The sequence below is a fragment of the Eptatretus burgeri genome, chromosome 14 (assembly GCF_056783735.1).
Source record: "Eptatretus burgeri isolate ZD-2024b chromosome 14, Ebu_testis_v1, whole genome shotgun sequence".
Lineage (NCBI taxonomy): Eukaryota > Metazoa > Chordata > Myxini > Myxiniformes > Myxinidae > Eptatretus > Eptatretus burgeri.
Window position 1 is genome coordinate 36434932 of NC_140974.1, and position 19132 is coordinate 36454063.

A 19132-nucleotide genomic window follows, 5' to 3' on the forward strand; every position below is an offset into this window, starting at 1 on the left:
TGCCCACTTCCTTTTTTTTGTTAATTGTTATTTTGTGAAACATCACGAGAAAATAATAAATCGCACCTGCGTCAGAAGGAAGTTGTGCAGTGAAACTGCTGCACCACCTGAAAAGTAGCCCCATGGAGGATTGGCAGTTATTTTCCCAACAGGCTAAACAATAAACTCCTAGTAAGGCAATAACAAAAAATCGCAGCGTGCCCATTTTCGAAAGGAACCTTCCTCTACTCAACCCCAACACACACAGCAAAAATGGATTTAGTTGGATAATCGGACAAGGCGTTCTCCTCGAAATCGACGGAAACCAATTTCAAGATGGCTGCCATGGAGGCCACATTGAAAATCGCGGCACGCCCATTTTCGAAAGGAACCTTCCTCTACTCAACCCCAACACACCCTGCAAAAATGGATTTAATCGGATAATTGGACAAGGCGTTCTCCTCGAAATCGACGGAAACCAATTTCAATATGGCTGCCATGGAGGCCACATTGAAAATCGCAGCGTGCCCATTTTCGAAAGGAACCTTCCTCTACTCAACCCCAACACACCCTGCAAAAATGGATTTAATCGGATAATCGGACAAGGCGTTCTCCTCGAAATCGACGGAAACCAAAAGTTGACAGACGAACGGACGCCTGGACAACACCTATGACGACAATACCCCTTAGCCAATTCGGGCTGAGGGGTAAAAACTAAACAACAACATGAGAAAAACTAAACGCCAACAAACTACAAACGAATAAAAAACGTTGGGGTTAGAAAGTTTCTTCTTATTCATTTTGATGGACAGATGGAAGGAAGGACAGACGGTATGTTGAAGCCGTTTGCACCAATTTTAAAATCCATATCTTCGTGTACTACTCTTATACCATTCAATGTTCCCCGTGTCGATGCTGAGTTTTTATAACGTCTACGGCGTTGGACCAGGGAGTGCTGGTGAGTCCACATCCCACATATGTAAATGTTTGTATCAAATGTTTACTGTAGATTTATATAGAAAGATGGCATTGCCAATCATTTTAATATGCACCAAGTGTGTGGTTTTTGTTGTTTCACCTTACATTTATTATATATTTGTTTAGAACTGTGCATTGTATTTTCAAGAGGCTTAGTGAGTGTGTACGTTACATGTCAGGCATATGACCTTCGTCATATTTGTTTAGGGGTAAAAAAAAAAACCGGCGCATCAGGTACATGATTTGTTGGGTACTAAAAGTCCTTTTAAAAAAAAAAATCCGGACGATCAACTGGTATATTATTTTACTTGGCCAATCCTCCCGTTTTTGAGCTTTTTCAAGTAGCGCAACAATAAAAGGCTTCATTTTTTTTTCCCCTTTTTGATATTGTCGCATTTTCTATCATGGCCCTGTGCTAGTAATAATATAACATGGGTTCCCTGATGAGGAACTTTTGACACAGGATGAGGCCTTTAGGCCCTTCAGAGCCTGTCCTATTATTACCAACTTATGGTTGTTTGTCTCTTCTCGAGCCTGTTCAAATGCTGAGCGTCAAGCAAGGAAACAGCACGAATCATTTTTGAAGTCGTTGGTGTGACTTGTTTTATCTACTTAGTCGAGCTGCTTAATTAGAATACCAAAAGCTTGGTGTTGGCTTCGTGGTTAGGATGGCTGGCTTGGGACCTGAGGGTCCTGAGTTTGAGCTCCTGTTCGCTATTGAATTAACACCAGGTGGGGTTGACTCAGCCTGTCATCCTTCTGAGGTCAGTGAAATAAGTTTCAGTGCACTGGTATCGGGCCACAGCATCAGTGGCACAGCTGCACCCTCAACCAATGACGCAACCAGCAGCCACAGGCTGCTTCTGAAGAATAATAATATTCAAATGATTTAGAGTTTAGAAGATGCCAACCATGGATAAAGTTTTACAAACTTTGAGATAAAAAAAAAATAATGACGTAAATGCGAGTGCAATCTCTGGGTGAGACAATCATGCAACAAGGTCCAAACAGTTTAGCAAGAGACATTTTTGCACATTTACACGATTTTGCAAAAATGAAGCCTTTGATCAAAATGTTGCCGAGTCAGACCTATTTCGTAACCCAGGATAAATATTTAACAGGAGGAGAGTCGAGCCAGTTACTGGCACGTTTTATTTATTTATTTCCACTTGTCCGGACTTGTCCGAGGCCACGCCAGTTCAAGCAATGGTCGCTGGTGGAATTTAGAGCCTGGTCAGCTGACGACCATATTTGGTCCTGGCACAATGTAATGGCAAAATGATTGCATAAGAGTGATACATTTGCACCACCCTGATAGCATGCAAGACCGTAAATGCAATATTTCTGTAAGTGCCACAGATAGCAAATATTATTCCATTAAGCATGACTCGAGCATTACTCGGGGATAGCTTGGAGGTACACACACTCATCTCGCACAGCCTGGGTTTGAATCTAGACCCAGCTATAAACTCATTCTGGTGTTTCACAAACTGGACGTCCCGCCTGCTGGCATTAGTTGGTGGTCATTAAAGATCCCACGGACTCCTTTGTGAACAGCAGGCAAGCTATTGCCGACACCCTGAACAAATTATACAAATCCCTGCCATTACTGACTGCTGGGAAGGCAATGGCAAACCACCCATGGCATCACCCGTGCCATGAAACTCAGCACCAGCAACGCTACACAAAGAGTACATGGTTAGAGTTACAGACTAAATCAGCTACACAGATTCAACGAAGCTTTGCGATGAACAATGGAAAGCGAGCAGCCACCACTGAGAAAAACATTTTTGTGACTGACTGGGAGCATCATCTACCAGAGAAAGGGGGTAGGACGGCCAAGCCTCGAATCCCTACGAAGGTAGCCACAACTTGCAATTAGAAGCCATTTTGTTTCCATCGAGAACAGCACACCTAACCTGTTTCCATTGTGTGTGAAGCGTGTTGTGTCCGTTTTTTCATGAAGATGTCTTTCACTGTGAAAAGGGAGATTATATTGTTGAAGATTCGGCGGCGCTTAACAGCACCGCCGTCTCAAGGGTTATAACACCGGCTAGTTCGGCACAGGTCTCGGGTCACGTGCCTCAGATCACGATACCAAAGTACACCTGTGCCTTGCCAGTTGGGGATATAGACCTCGGCTACAGACTGGGTTTGTTCAGAAACCGAGCGAAGTCTGAAACAGTGCGTAGCCAGTTTGGTTTTAAATACAAATCGAGCGATTGTTCTTCAGCACAACACGAATAAATTCAAGGCGGCAAATTTCGAATGAATCAGCCAGACTTATTGGGGAAACATCGGGGGATATGACACATGCAAAGCATTCACGAACGTTATAATTAATCTATAACCCGCTCTTATCGAGGGAGCTATGGATACGGGTTTCGAAGGGGGCCCTAGCAAAATAAACCTTAGGCCTGGACAACATGCATACAAGACACGGAGTACTTGGTGGTGCCTCATGGACAAGAGGAAAAGTGTCGAAGGCACAAATGCGGCTCGTGACAAGCCGATGGTGTCGGATTCGAGCGCCCAGCTCGAGCATGCAGCGTGGCAAGATGGCCACGACGACGTCCTTTTGTCGGCACTGCTCACACACGCAGCCTCGGTGCATCCAGCCCCTCGGAGGTCGACGGCACAAGAGAGAAAGATCTCTGGTGTGTTCCAGCTGGTTTTTCACAAGGTCCAGTATACGAATCCAGACCTGGCCTGTACACCAGACCAGGCCAAATCTGGGTGTTGGGCTCTGCAGGCAGATCGACTGGATGAAAAGACATGGCCCAGCCGCGCAGGGAGCAAGGACAGTCTGAGGCTTTGTGGTTAGACTCAGGATGAACCTGGGAATGACCTGCATGCTGGATCCATGGCCAAGGAGGAACAGCTGGTTGAGTCACAGAGGAACCTCATGAAGCAGATTCCAGACCGGACAAAGCAGTTCTTCTTGCCTTTCAGGGCGAGCCTCTTGGACCACCCCTGGGGACACGTGATTGGTCCATCAATTGAGTTTGCAGCAGCTTTCCACCAATGGGTTGCTGACCTGTCCTGTTGACTGACTGCCAGGGTGCTGGGTGGGGGCTCGTTAAGAGGGGTGGGGGGGGAAGGAAAAAGAAGGCGCCTCTCGGTACACCACCACTGTATGAACACCGGACAGCCTGCTATATTCCCGACACACATGTAACGTCCGATTACCAAACAACCTGGCTAAACATGCATTTAAGGGGGGATCTGGGCTAATCCTATATTTAATAACCCACTAAGGGCTCATTTCCGCAACAATATTACTTAATGATTATTTTCGTTTTCCCAACGCATCTGAATACATATAATCAGACAGGTTTGATTTAACCGTAAAATATGTCACAGAAGCTGCGGGAAAATGAAGTGGAATGCTCGAGTGAAGGTTCACATCGATATATTCGAGGTGTACAGAGTGAGTGAGTGGAAGAAACAAATGTAGGTAGTGAGAGAATGAAGAAATTTGAAAGAAGTGGAAAAAGGAAAGTGAAAGACGGAAATAGAGGCACACGCTATATTTTGCTTTGAAACGCGCAAAAAGAAACCACATATCATTTGAAAGTAAACCCGGAAACCAAATGCTTTAGAAACAGTTGTGAGGACAAATGAAAACTGAAAAAAACGAGGACAAAGGATAAAACCTGCAATGTATGATCTCACTCTTCATTAAAAAGGGAGGTGTAACGAATGTATATATTGTTACGAATCTACCGCCCGCCCAGCGTGCGAACGACCGCTTTTCACGAATAGCAACCGCACGCCCACCGGACGAGCAATTCAGTCGCGACTTTCTGGAACAATGCCAGAAACCAGTCACGGGTGGGTTCTTAACCCCACCACGGCCTAGTCCGTATTCTACCCACGCGCGACAGGTTCAATCGCCGAATATCGATATACCTACGTATTCGCGCGCGTAACCTACCGAGAGACCGTACCTCGGAGAAGGCCTGCTTGGACACGAACCGCTGAAACGGTTTGTTCGGTTCTGGGATAACCGAGCGGGGTATTATTGCCAGACTTCGCCGGACCCGATTCTTTTATCGGTATTCAAAAACCAACTACCATTCCGAAATGCAATACGGCAGTTCAATATGGGAAAAATGACATGAAGAACGGGTTCACATTCAACTAAGCACATTTATTTACACACCTGCACATATACAGCCATGCAGGTATGCAAAAACACGCATGCAGTCATGCAACCAAACAAGCAATGCGCGGGACGGGCACAAAACACGAGCAAGGACCAAGAGTTACCACTGTCTATTAGTTATTATCAATGTACACTTAACAGTTTCTACTTACGTGACACGGCGCCACAACATTCATTCAAAAGAAAAGACCCCCTCACAGACAAGGGAGTCAGACTGGGCCCGTGGGGCTTTGCTGACCGAAAGGGCCCCACGAGACTGTTGCAGGTTACCTGCACCCTCGTGGTGCCTTGATGGGGCGAGTCGCGACGTCCCATCCCCACGGCAGCTAGCGTAGCCGCGGTTGAGCTCGGGCCTTCCGCGTGGCAGGCGAGCTCTCCCCGGCTCTCCCCGGCTCTCCCCAAACGAACGCGCAAGTTCGCACGACACAGCAGGACTGCGCCTCCAGACGGCGTCTCCTTTGCGACGCCCGGACCTCCACTGACTGACTGTTCCAAGCTCCCGACTCTGACACGAGCCCAGACCTCCACACAGCTCGTTGGCTTCTCCAGACTCTCCGAACCCCGACAGACACACTCCAAACCCCGGCAGAGACTCGGTTCTCTCCACGCAGCCCCCCCTCTTATGACACACACACACACACCTCGCTGCGTTCAGCGCTCGCTTTTATTCCCCCTCCCTTCTCCCCCCACCCTCCTTCCAGCTCCTGCGGGAAACTTCCAGAAGGGGGGCGTTTCCCTCGTGGGTCGGGGTTTTTCGTAGCAATCATCCTGGTAGCACTTCTCTATTCTCCCTCCACTCGCCCCTCTCCCGTCCCAAAGCGCAGGAAAGTAAGAGGAAAAATCCGTGCGTTATCGGAACGCCTTCTTCTTTCTCCATGGCAGAGACGGTTTTCGATGCGGAGAGGGTTGTCACGTGGGTGTGGAGAAGGTGATTGGTGGTGTGGTTGTTGTAATGGTGGTGTGGTTGGCGTGGGATGGTTGTCGTGAGGGTGGTGTGGTTGGGTGCTTGTCGTGTTTGTGGTGAAGTGGTTGGTCCAAAATAACGACAGCAAAGAATAACGGCTAACTCAAAGATCACAGCCCTGTCCACACGAATAATACCCTTCAGACAACGGTGGGGAAATCTATCTGAACACACACTTAGCGATATAACTGAACTAAGGACCTATATGGTGTTCTGCAAATTTCCACAGCCATAACAATACACTATATAGTGTTCCTTATGTGAGCCAAAAAATGAAGCGTCACTTCCGCTTGAGCCAGAGACGTGTCCATGGTCGATGCTGTCACACGTGCCTGAGTCAAATTCATGCCCATCCAACCATCCATCCATCCATCCATCCATTGGGACCATACTCCATACGGAGCCTTGGTGCTGCCAAAGCAGTCTCCTGGACGATTGGGCACAATCCTGGACGGGTCATCACTCTGATGTAGGAAACTCAAATGGCTCAATCATCCCAGCAAGCTGGAACTCACTTTGCCAACCTCAGAAGGATGACAAGTTGACTCAACCCCACCTGGTATTAATTCAATGGCCGAGCAGGATTTTAACTTTGCAGGCAAGGATCCCAAGCACACCACGCTAACCATTAAACCAACACCATGCACATTCATGCCTCCCCTGGAGGTTAAAAGGGTTAAACACGCAGTTACATGACGTGGGGAGTGGTGATGAGTGCTCCAAACCATGCTCGCTGAGGGTTAAAAGGATTAAATATGCGGTTATGTGATGCGGGAGTGGTGTTGGCATTAAATCCATGCCCCCTGGGGGTAAAAGGGTTAAATATGTGGTTATATGATGTGATGAGTGGTGTTCGAGTTAAATCCAAGTGCTCTGGTGGTTTTCGCGTTAAATGTGTGGTTATCTGACATGATGAGTGGTGTAAGAGTGAAATCCCCGTTTTCTAAAGGTTAAGAGGGATAAAACTCTCTATTAAAACCAGTGGGAATGGGTGGCCGAGTGGTCTGAGCGGGCAATTTCACGGGCAGAGTCTGGTGAAACGGACCTGGTCCTGTGAGGGGTTCGATCCCCGCCCCCTGGTTAGGCTGCCGAACATGATGAAGCATCGGTCTTGTCCATGTGGAGTGTCCAGTCGCAATTCATTAGCTCACACACTCCCCACGGTGAAACTTCGGTGAGGTTCCCACATATTTTTAACTAATTACTTGTCCATAATTAATACATTTTAATTCCTTGATTGTGGTGACGTCACACCTCAACCCCATTAAATCTTATTTCAGGAAAGGATTTAAATTATCTCATTTATCCTTCGGGAATTATCCTTTCGATTAAATTATCCTTGGAACATCCGGGAAGGTAAAAATAAAATTAATATAAATTAAACACCAGTTTCCTTCCAACGAACTTCAACGTCAGAAGCCTGAGGCCCATCAAGCACGCGCAACGGTTACCAAGCAACGGTTACCAAGGTACGGTCGATGTGATTTGGATGGACACGAATATAAATGTACAATTGTAGAATAGAGTATCTGAGCAATTTACTTCTTATCACGATTCGTTTTCACTGATTTGTAAAAGACATCGAAGAAGACAACCCATGTGACGTGTCGCCGTCGGGCCGCCATCTTGGTTAGCTCAACTCGAGTCACTGGAAAAGCGGATCTCGTTGTTTTTGAACGAATCTCACACGGAATGCTCTGTGAAAATGCCGTTTTGTGCAGCAATACCTACACCGGGCCAATGATGGACGGAAGGGTTGTGGAAACACGTTTCACAGATCGTTACCTCCTCCACCGAAGGTGTTCGGAGGTTATGTTCTCCCTTCTTGTCCTGTGTCTGATTGTGAACAAAATATCTCAAAAGGTTGTGGACGGATTCGGACGAAACTTGATGGATGAGTTGTTTATATGACGAGGACAAGCTGATGAGATTTTCATTCAGGACCGAATCCAGATGCAGCATATCAGTGAGATCCAAAACGTAAACTAACCAGCCTGGTGGAGGTTTTATGTCTGGTGTTGGCTTATTGGTGGGGGTGGTGGGCTTGTGATCCCAGAATCCTGAGTTAAAATCCCACTCGGCTGTTGAATTAATACCTGGTGGGGTTGAATGCCTGTGATCCTTCTGCAGTCTGCAAAATGAGTGCCAGCTTGCTGGTATCCTGTGTTGGAGTGGTGACCCATCCATGATTGTGCCCAAGAGCCAAGGAGACTGCTCCGGCAGCATCAACGCTCTCTGCAGAGTATGGTCCCGATGGATAGATGGATGGTGGAGGTTTGCGCTCTACCGAGTAACATTGTTGTTGAAAATGTTGCTGAACAGGTATCACGTCATTTTACTGTGAAACATCACTGCGGTGTTGCAGGATTCATCACCCGTATCATGGCATCGTAATGTGGTGTCATTCCTCCCTTGTTTGGTTGTTTTTATTGAGGTTTGATCCCTCCATGTTTTTACTTTTTTTTTTAAATGTTTTTTTTTTCTTGTTTATATCGTTGCTTTAAGAACATTTCAGGCTCCACGATTTAAATTATTGGATAAAATACATCATTTCAGGATTTTTTGTTGCCTTTCATTACCAACAATGGATTCCGGACACAACTGTAGATTGGCAAAGGGTGCGATTAGCCTTTCACAAAGAGATGCGTTACTGTTACAACTTCCAAGGTACATTTAATTTGGGTGAAGAAATATAAGTAATGAAACAAGAAACATTGTTTTATATGTTCCTCGTATCAGATTCCACAAACACAGAGAGTAAAAATCCCTGAAACAAGTGAATGTGGACGATATTAGCGAAACAATGTTCCGAGTTGTACCGTCTCCAAGTTTTCAAGAGGAGTTGCTCTCTTCATCAAAGACTCTATTCCTCACTCCCCCATACCCCCAGGAATACCTATGGCTACGGCTTCCCCTCCACTCCCACCTCATGTTTATATGTGTACTGTACCGTCCACCAAACAGTGATGACTCCATCTACACCTCAATATCTGAAAACATGGACCAACTTCTATCTTCTCATCCAAACTCTCTCTTCCTCATATCTTGCGAATTCAGTTGTCATCATGCCAGTTGGCGAGGTGTGGGTACCTCTCTCACCTGTCATGGCACTTCAGCAAAAGCTTTCTGTGACTCATTGGAACAGACTCAATCAGTCAATTTCCCAACGTGGATCTCAACCAATGGTACTCCATCTCTTCTGGATCTGATTTTGACCAATTTCCCTGACAATATCTGCTTCTCTTCCTCCGCTCCAATCACTTCTTCTGACCACGTCCTTGTCAAAGTGGACATCTCTCTGACTGTTATCAGAGAACCACCTCACCGCCGTCGAGTCTGGCATTTCACTCAACCTGACTGGCAGGGTCTCCAAGCAGCCATCAAACTTATAGACTGGTCTCCTATCACTACTTTCTCCAACATAAACTCATCCTGGGGATTCTTTCAAAGAAACTTGCTCTCCCTCATGCACAGATTTATCCCCTCTCATCTTCAGTTGTCCTACACTTCCTCCCGCCCTTGGTTCACTGAAGCTTGTGGTGAGGCAGTTGTCCTGAAACAACTTGCCTTTTTCTCATCCAAAGCAAACCCAACTGAGGGTAATCTCAGTTCCTTCCATAAAGGGTGGAACAAGTGTGTATCTCCCCTCAGGAGAGCCAGAAAACAACATCTTTCTAAGCTCAAGTCTGAACTCTCAAACCTCTCTCCCTCCTCGAAATCCTGGTGGCATCGAATCAAATCTGTTTCTGGTATATATTCCCCCTCTATCCCCTCCCTTACCTCAAATGGCCACACTGCTGATCCACACGTGAAAAGGCTGAATGCCTAAACTCGGTGTTTGCATTGAAATCTTGTGTCCAAAACCCATCGCTTTCTCTACCCACCTTACCCAGTCACACCCAACTGTCCCTGGACTCTGTGTCCTTTACCCCTGACAAGGTGGAGAGCTTGCTGTCAAACCTCGACTCAGATTCTGCAACCGGTCCAGATGGCATCAGATGACGTGTCCTAAAAACCTGCTCTTCTGCTCTTGCTCACCCTCTCTCTGTTCTATCCACCCTCTCATTTGCTCAAGGTCATCTGCCATCTGCTTGGAAATCAGCAAACATCACTGCCCTGCATAAAAGGGTGCAAAAACAGATCCCTGCAACTACAGCCCATTCAGCCTTCTGCCAATCATCAGCAAGGTTATGGAATCCAACATCGCTTCAGACATTAAATCCTTCTTCCTCTCCAACGGGTTGATTTCCGATCATCAATTTGGTTTCAGACCAGGTCACTCTACCCTGGATATGCTGCTTATGCTCTCCCAACAATGGATGGAGGTCCTCAATGTCGGACATAAAATCAGAGCCATATCCCGAGACATATTGCGTGCTTTTGACACAGTCTGGCACCCTGCCCTGCTCAGCAAACTCTCTTCCAATGGTATCCAAGGCCATCTCCACTCATGGCTCACAGATGTCCTCTCCTGTCGCAGTCAACGTGTGGCCCTAAATGGAGTTCTTTCATCCCCTGTTGCTGTTCAGGCTGGAGTTCCTCAAGGTAGCGTTCTGGGCCCTGTTCTTTTTCTGGTTTTCATCAATGATCTTTCCGACTCTCTGGAAAATCCTCTTTATCTCTTTGCTGATGACTCCACCCTCTGCCGTACCATCTGTCATCCCTCAGACCGGCATGCAGCAGCTTCTTCACTCACTGCAGATCTGGGTAAAATCACAAACTGGTCCAACATGTGGAACATGTCTTTCAATCCAGACAAATCGCACACTCTCACTGTGTCTCTCCGAAAGGACCATTTGGAATGCCCACCCCCCATCCACTTTCTCAACAAACCTCTGGAAGAAGTCCTTTCTTTCAAGCTTTTGGGTCTCACTATCTGCCATGACCTTTCCTGGGAAAGCCACATTTCAAACCTGGCCTCAAAAGCCAGTCGCCGACTGAGAATCCTCCGTTGTGCAAAGTCCTTCCTCAGTCCATCTGGGCTCCTGACCACTTACAAAGCTTTGTCCACAGCCTGATGGAGTACTGCCCTCCCCTCTGGGCTGGTGCTCCTGCCTCCCACCTTTCTCGGCTTCACGCTGTTGAAACCAAGGCATTTCGGATCATTGGCATCTCTCGCGATGAGGCTGAGTCTTTGGGCCTCTCGCTCTCTCACCACAGGCTGGTCGGTAGTCTTTCTGTCTTCTACCGTGTCCTCTCCAGCCTCGCCCCCCCCCCCGGGCTCTCTCTGCAATTTGTCCCCACCACATTTCCACAGGGTGCTCAAAGTCCACCAACAACCCCCTTCTGGTAAAACTACCAAAATCACGAATCACTGCTCACCTTCACTCTTTCATTCCTCTTTTTCCCCACCTTTGGAATAAACTCCCTCGCTCTATTCAATCCCATTTTCCCTCCAGGCATTCAAAACAGCTGTTCGCCACCACCTGTTATCATCCCCCATCCAAATCCTCGATCTTTTATACGCCCGATAATCCACCTAAGCCCACCTCCTTTAAATTCCCTGCTTTACTTCCTGAAAGTCCCTGAAATGTTCATCTTGTATTCCCCATGTTCCCGCCCCATCCCTCTCCCTTCCACAGATCTCCTAATGTCTCTGTTCGCCACTGTTTTGTCCTTCCCACTCTCGCCCCTCTTGTCTCACGCCCCCCTTGCTGTGCGTTGCGTTAGCTCTCATACGAGCCTTGACAAGGGATACAATTTTTTTTTAAGCATACCCCGCTAATTAGTTATATGTTTTATTTCCCCGTGTCCTGCCCTCTTTCTGCTTCCATGGTGTCATGCCCCCTTCATAATTATACATTTCATTTTAATGTAAATTATAAATATTCAAGTAAATTATTAAAATCTCCTTTCCTGTTCCACATTGAATGCTGTGGTTCTACGTATATACCATTTCAACATAAGCTGAAGTTACTGACTCGTCTCATGTACATATGTTCATGTCGGTGCACGAGATATGAGAAATAAATTTAAAATAACTTTATTTTTGCCAGAAACAAAGCCAAAAACGTTTGCCGCTGACAAATGAAAACTTGACTTCAACAGCTTTTCAGAACATACAGGTAGTGGACAAAAAAATGGAAACACCTGGGTAAATGAGGGACACCAAGTATATTGAAAGCAATGGCTTCCACACAGGTGTGGCCCATGTTTTAATTTAGCAAGCAACATACCAGCATGCTTAGGGTCATGTATAAAAATGCTGCGCAGGCCTGGTTGCCAAAAATTATAGCTTGCATGGCTGCAAGAGGAGACCTCAGTGACTTTGAAAGAGGGGTAATTGGTGAGGCATGTTTGGTAGAAGCTTCAGTGATAAAGACAGCTCAACTTATTGATGTTTCACAAACAATGGTGTCTCAGGTGATGTCAGCATGGAACTCTGAGGGAAAGACATCATCAACAAAGGGCATCATCCGGCGGCAGGGCAGACTCGGGGATCGTGATATCCGTGAATTAATTTGAAGTGCAAGGCAAAGCAGGTCAGCAATTGCAGATAAATTGACAGTAAATTTCAACCTTGGGTGGGAGCAGCCAATTTCATCAAAAACATTCTGCTGAGAACTCCACAGAGTGGGACACCTTAGTCAGTTTACAGTGCACAAACCGCTCATCACATGTGATATGGTCAAATGAATCATCCTTCACCATGTTCTCAACAAACGGACAAGTGCACATGTGGAACCAACCTCAAGAACTTAACAACCTTAAGTTCTTCGTTCCAACAGTGAAGAGTTTTAGTGGTTCTGTAATGTTGTGGGGTAAATTTTCCTGGCATGGTTTGGGTGCAGTCATTCCCTTCGAAGGCAAGGTCAATGCTAATCGCAACATCATGGTTACTGGGTGATCATCTTCACGACATGTTGTGACATTTCTTTCCTGCTGGGAGGGTTGTCTTCCTGGATGACAATGTCCCCATGCACAGAGAAGGTGTGGTTGCCCAATGGTTGCACGAGCATGGTACTGATGTTATCCATACGTCATGGCCTTTCACTTGCCAGATTTAAACCCAATCGAGCATGGGATATTCTGGAACAACGCCTGAGACAGTGTTTTCCACCTCCATCAAACAGTTGTGAGTTGATTGACTTTCTTGTGGAAAAAGAAAAGACCTTACCGGTCGGAATCGGCATACTCTGAACTGCTTCAACTTTGGCTGGATCAGGCAATAATCTATCAGCAGACAGTATGTGTCCGACATACTGTACATGTGACTGGCGGATTTTGCACTTCTACAGATTCAACTTCAGATTGTAATTTGTTGCGCTCTCAAAAACTTTTTTCAGAATTCGATCATGCAACTCCACATTTGGACCAGCCACATGAATGTCAACCATGATTGTGAATGCTCCATCTATGCCTTCAATCATTTGGTCCATAATCCTCTGAAAATTTTCAGGTGCACATTTCAGTCCAAAAGGAAGCCGAAGCCACCTGTACCTCCCGAATAGTGTGTTGAAACAAGTAAGATAGGACGATTCCTCATCCAGTTTGATGTGTCGGAACCCTGGCCGCGTCAAGCACTGAGAACACCTTAGCATCAGGTATACTTGCAATGACCTCCTCAACCATGCACCCAGTCAATCGTGGGATGCTCAAAGTTAACGGATGCCATAGATTATGTATTTCAGATACCAGATTCAGATGGCATGAATGAACGATATTAGCAACATTCTTTCACGAGCTCTGAAGCCCGCCCTCATTTTTCCTCAGCAACATTCTTTCGCGAGCTCCAACGCCCGCCTTTTTTGAGAGCGCACGGGTTGTCATGGTAACCGTGCCCCAGTGGGGCGGGGTGAGCTTGGGGCAGACGCACCCTGCGGAGACGGCCCTGGGATATAAAAAATGAGCGAGGGGTACATTCAAGGGAGAAAAAGTGTGAAGAGAAAAAGTTCGAGGAAAAAAAATGAGGAGAGAAAGGAGGGGGAAAAAGCATTCTGAAGAGAAAAGCATGAGGAGAGGAAAAGCGAAAGGAGAGAGGAAAAAGCAAAGGGCGAGAGAAGCGACCAAGAATCAGGTGTCTGACCAGGGCCAAAGAGACAATTCGCCCTTCCCAGCGCCTGGGCAAGCAAGCATGTGGTTGGTGCGTGTGTGGGTGTGAGCAGCGCCGCCAACAAGTGAGGCACGGGTCGATCACCAACAACACCAGGTCTAAACCCGAAACGGACGATCTCGGTGTCCTCCAGACTTCGACTGGCGTTCAAAGCTGCCCCGCGAGAGGGTGCACGGCAAAGCTGGGTGCTGGCGACGGACGTGACACGCACGCATGCATTTTCAGGACGTTTTCGCTTCACGGACGACTTTCTGGTGAGCGAGTCGATTCTCCCCCTCCACTCCCCCTGAATGATCTGCTGGGTACCCTTGTCTGCATTTATCTGTAAGTAAGTCAACCCCCGATAAGCATCTGCTCTTTGTCTCTTTCCTGGCATTTTGATTGATTTTGCTTTGAAATTCATTCTTTATTTACCTCGAAAATACAAAGATCTTTTTATTTATTTATTTTATTATTAATAAATTATTGGTCAATTTCCAACCTGTCCGTGTTTGTCCTTTCCTTCTATTGTTCAAGCATTATCTGAACCGAGATAGACTGGGAGGAAATTACCACAGATTTGACCAAAAAATCTTTGGCACGCACGAGCGGTTAAAACGCTTGGCCACCCGAATTAAAATCTAATCAGATAATATTGGTGCTTTGCCGAGGGCGCGCTCCCCGCTCAGGTAACCACCTGACCTCTAGTTAATCGGAATAATTAGACGGCGGACGCTGGTACTCGTGGTTGACTGGGTGGCGTTCGTGGTTTTAAAACAACCCACCGTACCATTACGTTAATTGTGAGCGGTGGCCGTAGGTCTGGCTCTATTGAGGACAACTGGGGATTAATCCCCCTGAGTGACAAGCTGGTGTCTCGGTATCTGTGGCCACAATACAGGTAGTCGTCGACTTACGACCGCAATTGGTTCCGACCAATCGGTCGTAAGTCGAACAACGTATATTTTACATACAAAAAAAAACTATTTTTTTTTGGGGCCACTTTACGTGGTTGTAAAGTCGAACAGTCATAAGTCGTAAGTCAACGGTTACCTGTAATATATATATATATATATATATATATATATATATATATATATATATATATATATACATATATATACATATATATATATATATATATATATATATATATATATATATATATATATATATATATATATATATATATATATCCTTTCCTGATAGCTGGTGATAATTGTGTGTGTGTGTGTGTGTGTGTGTGTGTGTGTGTGTGTGTGTGTGTGTGTGTGTGTGTGTGTGTGTGTGTGTGTGTGTGTGTGTGTGTGTGTGTTTGTGTTTGTTTGTGTGTGTTTATGTGTATGTATATATTGTTTCTGTTCTCGGAACCGTATGCATACAACATACAGTTGTCCCGAAGTTAGTTATGCCATTAAGTATATGTGCAGATCGAACCCTCCTTGTGTGTAGTGGGACAGCAAAAGGGGGTGCATTGCGATGGCTTTTAGATAGGTTTATAAATCACTCCTCCCCTTTTATTTTGAACCACAGTACCTTCCTCTCACTTTCCAAGGCAAAATCTTTGTGCAGTACCTTTTAGGCGAATCCAGACATGTGTGGAGTGGGCGGGCTTCCCGGTATGGCCGAAACCTCGCCCAGAAAGGGCGGACCCCTGGAAGCCCCATCCAATCAGGGCGGACAATGACGTCAGCTTCACCAAGGCCCCTGCCCACTGAGGGAGATCTATAAATTACGAAGCACTGGAGTTAGGAGCATTGGAGAGGAGAGCGTTGGAGTGAGACAGTTCGTCAGCTGGTCGCAAAAGAAAGGAGGAAGATCGTAGAGTGGTTGCGATCTTTGGGAGTCGTTCGTTTTGACTGTGAGAGTTGGGAACACCTCGACCCAACCTTGACCAAGTCTCTCGTTGGGTCCTGTCTGCAGCCCTGATCCCCGCCTCGGACTCCGCTCTACTCGACCAGGGCTCCTTCACAGACACGGTCTCCACTCGTGCAGCCGTGGACCGAGCCGCACGACCATTGACAAGTGCCACACCACAGAGCATCCCTTCCCTCCAACGTTCAGGTACCCGAAAGAACTGTGACCTCAGCTCACCTCCCTCTCTGGCTGCGGGGGTCCCTTTGTCATACACCTGGGTTTATTTTCTTCTGAGTGTGCATCTGGCACCATCTTTAAGGAGAATTGCATAAGTTTTTTATTTGATCATTGTAAATGTTGCCTGTTTTATTCCCACGTAAGTCTGCTCTGTGTCCTTCTTTTGTAAGCTGATTGTAAATAAATTATTGGAGAAGTGTTCCCAGTTCGTTTTTATCTTTTCCTTCATTGGTCCAGCATGGTTTGGATCTGAGTTTAGCCGGGTCTTTATCCCCGATAATCTGTTCATTCTTGCCGGTACATACTTGGCAGGTCCGCTCGGCTGCATCTGAACAGGAAAGGTAGTAGGTAGTTGGTATTGGTGGAGTGATCTAGTTCGAGCAAGGTGTACTGAGGGCGTGGTTCCCCGGGAGTCAAAACCGTGTGGTTAATTAGGTAAATTGATGAGAGACAAAAAGACCCTCTGCTACGCGGTGGAGGTATTGGCGTCCACGGTCGGTTAAGCGACCTGCCGCGTCACGGAATTATCCGTGAGTGACGGCCTACAATTCTGGGAGTCTAGTGGGAGACGACGTAACTTCCCCCACCTCGCGGTCGTTCTCGCCATCGGACCCTGGCCCACAACAACGTGTATGTATATGTATATACATATATGTATGTATATGACTCAGACTGGAGTCTCCATGGACTATGATGTTCGCGGATGACATCATGATCTGTAGGGAGAGTAGGGAGCAGGCTGAAGCGAGCCTTGAGAGGTGGAGGTACGCACTGGAGAGAAGGGGAATGATGGTCAGTAGGAGTAAGACGGAGTACATGTGCGTAAATGAGAGGGAGGGTGGTGGTATGGTGCGGTTGCAAGGAGTTGTGGTGGGGAAGGTGGATTGGTTTAAATACTTGGGATCAACTGTCCTAAGTAACGGAGAGTGTGGGAGAGAAGTGAAAAAGAGAGTGCAGGCAGGATGGAGTGGGTAGAGAAGAGTTGCAGGAGTGATTTGTGACAGAAGGGTAGCTGCAAGAGTGAAGGGGAAAGTATATAAGACGGTAGTGAGACCAGCTATGTTGTATTGGTTGGAGGCGGTGGCACTAACAATAAGACAGGAAGCGGAGCTGGAGGTGGCAGAGTTAAAGATGCTGTGATTCTCGTTGGGAGTGACGAGGATGGATAGGATAAGAAATGAGTATATTCGAGGGACAGCGCAGGTAGGACGGTTTGGAGACAAAGTGAGAGAGGCGAGATTGAGATGGTTTGGACATGTGCACAGGAGGGAAACAGAGTATATCGGGAGAAGGATGTTGATGATGGAGCCGCCAGGCAGGAGGAGAAGAGGAAGGCCAAAGAAGAGGTTCATGGATGCGGTGAGGGCGGACATGCGGGTGGTTGGAGTGTCAATGGAAGATGTGGAGGATAGAGTGAAATGGAGACGGTTGATCCGCTGTGACGACCCCTAACGGGAGCAAGCCGAAAGAGGAAGAAGATATATATATTTATATATTTATATATATATATATATATATATATATATATATATGTATTGTTACGGAAATGGCCCTTAATGGGACTACTAAATATAGGATTACCTCAGATCCCCCATTAAATGCCTGTTTAGATAGGTTGTTTGGTATAAGGGACGCTATGTGTGTGTCGGGAGGTGTAACAGACTGTTTTAAGTTCATATGGTGGTGGAATGAGAGAAACAAGAGATGATTCTTCTTCCTCTCCTGTACAAATGGGAGGGGAGTGGCCTAGAGCGAGAGGTGTGGCCTGGACAGGAAGTGACTTGAAGGGGCAGAGCCTTTGGTCAGAGAGTCGCCGAGAGAAGCGAGAGAAAGGAGAAACAAAAGATGAGTATGTGGAAATAGTGGCGCTCGAAGTGTGCTCGTGTTTCAAAGCGAGCGGAAAAAGGGACCTCGTGGACAGGTTCAGTTTTGGCGGTTTAAAAACTGCAGGCGGTTGAGAAGAGTGCTCGTGTCTCGAAGCGAGTGAACAAAGGAGTGCTGTGTGTGAGGAATGGCCGGGTTCTCGAGGCATGCTCGGAGTCGCTCAGAGGCGAGCGAACAATGGAGGCACCGTGTTGGATATGCCGAGAGAAACGCTAACCCGACCTGCACGTCGGTGATTCGACCGAGAGAGGCACTGAGAGGACGAAGCGGGAGTCAGGCTTCGAGGCGGGAAGGCCGGAGAGGAGACGCTGGACCTTCGGACGGTCCTTACTCACCAACGGCACGTCACGTTGCCGATCCGCCTGTGGAACTCGGACCTCGACTGGGGCCTCGTCTGGAGAACAGGCCAGGCCGGAATTTGTGTGCTGGACCGTGAGAGAGATCAGCTGAGGCTCATCTTCGACCCTACGCGAGGTCAGAGCGCGCGGAGACCGTGCACGCGGTGACTAAAGGAGGAAGAATACTGCGCCGCCATCTTGCCGCGCGGCACGTTCGAGCGGGAGTTTGAACCTGTGGACACCACCGCTTGTTATGAACGATATTCGTGCTTTTGGACGTGGTCCTCTCATCCATGAGCCATCCCCAAGTACTCTGTGTTCATGCATGCTGTTTGTCTGTCTGTTTTGTTTGCACATGTTGTATAAGGTATATTTCGTAGAATCCCCTCGAAACCTTTAGACCGTGGTTCCCTAGGTAAGAACGGGTAGATAGTTAGAATAACCATTGTAGTGTTTATTACTTGTGTTGTGATCCCTGATGTTCCCCAATAAATCTGGTTAATTCTTATGCAGTTGCTGCTATGGATTAATTCGTGTCGCGTTGAGGAACGATCCGTTCCATTGGCATATAAGACCAAACATGGTTACAGGCTGGTAGACTCTGCTCGGTCACTGACAAAGCCAGTCTGTAACCAGGTGTTCTATCTCCCCAACTGGTAAGGTACAGGATTACATTGGTATCGCGATTGAAGACG